Raw genomic sequence first — 5,922 nt, 5'->3', positions numbered from 1 at the left:
GCGGCGCGTCGCCAGCTTCCTCTCCCTCTCCCTCTCCCTCTCCGTCTTCCTCCACGACAGGGCATACCAGCCGGCCTCGCATACTGCCAACGCCGGAGCCGTACGTTCCCAACATCGAGTACGGCATAGGGATTTCCGACACTGGCGGCAGCTTGGACCCCTCCGCCGAGTCGCCACTGCCGCCAAGGACGATCATGCCGCTGGCGAAAGCCCCTTCGTTGAAGCTGCCGCCGCTGGCCAAGCCGCCGCCGCCGCTGCCGTAACTACCGAAATCCCCTCTGGGCCGCATGGGTGACGGCAACCGGGCTGACATTGATCCACGTGGGACGTACGGCGACGCAACGCCGTTGCCGCTGATGCGGCCCGTGCTTCCCGCGATGACGGTTGACAACACGCGAGCGCCGGAGTTGCCGCCGCCGCTGCCGCCAACACTGCCGCCAGTGGCAGCAGCGGCCGCCGCCGCCGCAGCCGCCGCCGCACGCATCTGCGCCCTGAGGGTCGCCGGTGCCGTCTGCGCGGGGCGGCTGCTGCGATCAGGTGCCGTACGAAGCCCCATGGCTGCCGCCATGGTGCCGTACTTCTCCCGGAACTTGTTACCTTTGCCAGCGCCGCCCACCGACCTGCCCGACTGGTCGCCGCTGCGGAACGCACTAGCAGGTGTTGTGGGAGCCATGGCGGCGGCTGAGGCAGCGGCGGCGGCGGCGGCGGCGGTGGCCCCGCCGCCGGCGGGAGCTTCAGCACTCGGCTCCACTTCCTCTTCGGCGCCGCCACTGCCTCCGTCGTCTTCATCATCTCCGTCGCCTCCGCCGCCGCCGCCAAGAGTAATGCCCTTCTCCGAGCCTCCGCCTCCGCCGCCTGGCGCCCCCGCTGCCGCTGCGGCCTCCGTGCCCAGATCCTGGCGGAGGCGGAGTCGAAGCCCAGGAGACAGCGACACCCTCTCTGGCTCGGCTTCCCGGACATCACGGCATCCCGCTCCGATACCATCCTTTCCATCACGCACCTCGCCACGCACGTCATTGAGACGGCTGCCGCCACCACCCTGTAGCGCCCAAGTAGCGCGATCAGCGGCGGAAGGCGCCGCCGCCGTGGCTACACGGGCGCCGCCGTACAGTGAGGACGTGCCGTCGCCGCCAGCTGTGAGCCTTTTCGGCGACTTGACGACTTCTCCAGCGACGGCAACAGCAGCGGGTGTCGTACGACTGCCGGATACGCCAGGCCGCCCTCCTCCCCCTCCTGGGGCAGCAGTTTCGACCTGTGATGGCGGTGGCTGCTGCTGCGGCGGCGGCAACGGCGACGGCGGCTGCGGCGACTGCGGCGACGGCTGTGGCTGCGGCGAGCCACTTCGCTGCTGTGGTTGCACAGGAATCACCGGCGCGCGGGGGGGGAGGCGGCTGCCGGCTGTAGCAGCACCCGGTAGCCGCTCTCCGCCGCCGCCACCGCCGCCACCGCCTCCGCCACCGCCGCCACCGCCACCAGTACCTCCCGACAGGTACGCCGCGAACGCCGCCGCCACCTCCGCTGACGTCGGACCTTGGTGCCTCTCAGCCGCCGCTTTCGCCGTCGCCGCCAACACCTCCGCCTGCCCCTGCTGCTGCGTCTGCGTCTGCGTCGACCTTTCCTCACCCCACGTCCCGGCTTGCAGCTGCGGCCTCAGCCCTGTAGATCCGCCGTACATGTTTTGCAACGTGCATACGGCAGATTCAGATCCGTACGACTCGGATAGCTGTTGAGTCAACATCTGCTGCTGCTCCGGCCGCTGCTGCTGCGGGACGCTGTTGCGTGATGGTGGCGGCGGCTTCACCGGTGGTGGTGGCTGTAGCCAGGATGCGGCGCTGAGCGAGCCGTCGCCTGTGTGCGCCAGCGCCGCCGCCAGGCTGGCCCGCGACGGCGGCGGCGGCGGCTGTTGCGACTGTAGCCCGGAATTCACTCCAGCTGACGGCACATTGGTGCCAATGGTGACGACTACAGCCGAGGTTGCGGCGGACGACGCTACAGAGGAAGACACGAGCGTGTTGGGCTGTAGCAGAAACGACCCACGGGTCCGTTCCTGCTGCTGCGGGAGCTGTAGCTGCGACTGAGAATCGAATTGCGAAAAGGACTGTGAGCAGCGTGATCGAGTCTTGGCCTGTCGCAGCGCCGCTCTCAGCGCTGGTGACACCGTCATCGTGTTATCGTCCGCGTGTGCTGTAAACCCCGCGATGCCCTCTGAGCCCGCGGGCACCGCCGTCACCGTCGGTGGCGGCGGCGGCGACGGCGGCGGCAGCGCTGACGTCATGGCTTGGTACTCCATCGCCGACCGTCCCGAACCTGTGGCATCAAAGGAGTCCAAGTCATCGCCACCACCGCCGGCGGCGGCGGCGACGGCGGCGGCGCCGCCAGTAGCGACGCCGCCGGCGGAGCTGTAGCTGACCTGTGTACTGCCTACGGAACCGGATCTTGGCGTGGACGAATCCGGTGTGTAACTGGGCTCCACGCCGCCGCCGCCGGCGCTTAGTGCCGCTGCCGCAGCGTGGTTGCGGATGCTGTTGTTGCTGTTATCGTTGTTGTTGCTGTTGTTGTTCTTGTTTTTTGCCGCAGGAGCGGCGCGCGGCAAGTCGGCGAGCAGGAACGCGCTCGGGGTGCGGGGTCGCAGGCGCCCCAACACCCCGGGAACTCCCCCGGTGGCAGATGGTACGGAGGATGGTACGGCAGTGGTGGCGCCGGCGGTGGCGGCGAAGGGGCTGTCGGTGGAGCCAATACTGCTCGCGGCGACGGCGTCCTGCCAGGTGCAACGCGGCGGCGGCGGCAGCGGTGCCGTCGGCGGCAGGTCCCGCCGTACTTGCCTCTGCTCGACGGCTTCGCGTTGGAATGCTTGAACTGGGGCCTGTTCCTGCTCTTGTTGCCCCTCCTCCTGCGACCGACCCTTTCGTACTACGACTAATAGCTCCTGCTGCTGCTGCTGCGCTAAGGCCTCCTGCCGTTGCAGCTCTAAGGAAGCCGGTCGCGGCAGCGCTGAGGACGACGACGAATCTTCGCGAATGGCGGGAAGCTGGCAAAGGTGCTGCGCGTTGGTGGCCGAAAGGTCCGAAGTGACGTTGAGGTGCGCTGGAAGGACCCATGGGGCAGCAATGCGCTGTGCCCCCTCGGGGTCCTCCACAGTCGGTGCGATCGCGGGCTGCTGCTGTTGTTGTTGTTGCGAAAACTGAGGAGGATCGCAGATTTGATTTGGCTTGCGGCTGGCAGAGTTTGTGGAGGCAAAAATCGCGGTGCTGGCGGCAATATCGGGGCGAGCGGCATTCAGCTCCGACTCCTCGGTAGCATTGCTTGGGGCGCCGCACGAGACGCAACGACATAGCGCCGCTCCCATCCAATTCAAATATGATGGTAATATGCGTGATGGTGTCCGGAAAGCGGAGGGCCAGGCAACTTGTTGGAAGCGCTGCTGGCTGTTCGGTGGTTCAGCATGCAGCAGCCTACTACTCCACAAACGCCGCCGGCCGCGTGTAACTGGACGCACGCATAAAGCATGAAAGCGAAAGGAAACGATGTGATGAGATATTCAGAGCTCCAAGTGTTGGTTAGATAGGTTTGTAAACGCCGTCTGGAGTCTGGAGAGTGAAATGCAAATGACCCTTGGTTCCGTGACATAAACGTACGGTTACGCACCCGTTACCGTGAAAAAAATCCTCAAACGGGTAGCATAATTTCAATGAACAGAAGCAACAAATAATACCGAAAATAGCTGAAACACAACTTTACTTCACGTGAAACAACGTTGGTCGCACGCACCGAGACGCTCTCGGCTTCAAATTTCACATTGCAGAACTGGCCGCAATCTCTCCTCGATCATTCGAACACTTTCGGTGTGTGAAATTCATGCTCAGAAAGGTTTGTTGTTTGGGCCAAAGGCCTTCCCGTGTCCCAGAAGCTGGGTTCGCTGCTGGGTGGGCTGCCTGTCTTCAATCAAACCCATGTTCGTCTTGGCCTATCAAAACTGTTGCAGAACATCCATATCCATGGCCCAACTGGTATACTAGCGCCAACTATGGAGTGCTGCCGTGGATATGCGCGTTTGGAGTGCGTCCCTGAAACTTGACCCCATTGCGGAACCGGATACCCAACCGCATATACCTAACAAACAATTGCGGTGGCTGACCGTTCCGAGGACTCATTACATACCTGCCATACGGCTTGTGCCACATCATACTGTCATTATGCTGGAAAGGACTGCTGACATAAACCGCATAAGGGCGCTTGCGACAGCAGCGCGGATTCTGGTGGTTTACAGCGCTTGGCCAGGGCGCTCGTGGAGGCTGAGCCCTCGATGACTCCTGGAGCCAAAGTATTGCTTGGCCGTGCGGCCGACGTGCAACAGGTGAGGAGTCGCACTTCAAACGCAGCACGCAGGCCATGCTGGCCATGCTGTGCTCTACAACCTTCCCTCTTCTTGTCAGCAATGTTGATGGTGCAAAGCATATTTGAAAAGCGTGTGCTTTCTTGCGCAGTTCCGCTATGATGGCAACTTCCATAGATTACGGTTGGCCAAAGAGCTCTGCTGTCTCCGCATCCTGTTCACTGCGAAATAAACCAACCAAGTTTGCGACGCTCTGCACTGCCGCATCATGGCTCAATAAAATCAATAACAAAATGAATATAGACTGCCGCGCGATGGATTGCGGTGCAGTGCACTGAGAGAGTGTGTGCTGGCCGTGTTGAGAAAACTGCTCACGCCCCAAGCGACATGCCCAAGCGCTCGCAACTCTGCCATAGGTCACGCAGTACCAGACCCTGCTTCACCCGACCCAAGAGCCATTACCTAATCCTCCTGCGTTTGCGGCTGCTCACATGTCTGCATGCGGAAAACCACATCATCCCACGAGCCGCATATAAGCACCTCACAAGCCGCACCCACGGCTGGTCCCTCTATCCAGCTACAGCTGCCTCCTGCGATTTATTCATTTGCAGTGGAGGCAGCAGCGGCTCTGCAACCAGCAGCACCAGTACCACCAGGTCCACCAATACCGCCGAGCGACTCCGAATCGTGTCGGACAACCGACCCAATCACCACCATAATGGTCCCCAAGGCTGCCAAGGCAAAGAGGGTGATGTTGACGGTGAAGATTCGACGGGAAGAAGGTGATGGTGACAGCAAATGTAGTAGCTGGCTGCTGAAAAGGCCTCTCGAGATGCTGGTGGTCGCGCTACGCGCGTATTTATAGAGCCGTACTGTGTACCAGCTACTACACACCGGGCCTTCATTGCCGACCTTGAGATGGCTATGGGGGGTGTTGCTGAGTGCTGGACGAGCAAGATCCTAGCTTTCCTTAAGAGTTTGGAAGCTGAGCCCCCAGCCGGTCTGCGTGGTGACGACTTCATAGTGCATTACATTACCGCTAGGTTGCCAAGGGGAAGCATACTTAAAAGAGTTCGCTAGGCGGCCCGACGCCCGGTGGGAGTGCCCGGATACCCTAGGTGATCCACGCACCTTCCAAAGTGGAAGTACCGGCGTCAAGGCATGTCGCTATCTGAACTGGATAGGCGCGCCCCCACTTAGGGGCACGCGGCATAAGTGCCTGGCCCACGCTGAAACCGCCATGCCCCAACGTTTGCATCCTGTGGAGTTGAGGTCACAGTTGATGGACCAGATTCGCATGCTGGATTGGTGGTGATTGCCGAACCCTCCGACTCTTCGGATGTTCGGGTGAAAGGATGAGGAGGGATCCCTGAAGGCTGGATCCGCCGCCTTGGACTTACAGTTCGTATGGCGAAGTACAGTGTGGTAGTGGTGGATGGTGCTATAAAGGTGATAAATTGTAAAATTGACAATGTGTGATAAAGCGGCCCAGAAGCCTCCCACTCTGTAACATTACTCATTACACGCAGTGATTTTTTTCATTTAGGGCGAGGGTCGCCGTAATTTATTCTGTACGTGGTGGGGCGCTG

This window comes from Volvox carteri (genome assembly GCF_000143455.1).
Source record: "Volvox carteri f. nagariensis unplaced genomic scaffold VOLCAscaffold_24, whole genome shotgun sequence".
Classification (NCBI taxonomy): Eukaryota; Viridiplantae; Chlorophyta; class Chlorophyceae; order Chlamydomonadales; family Volvocaceae; genus Volvox; species Volvox carteri.
This window is presented reverse-complemented; position numbering follows the sequence as displayed.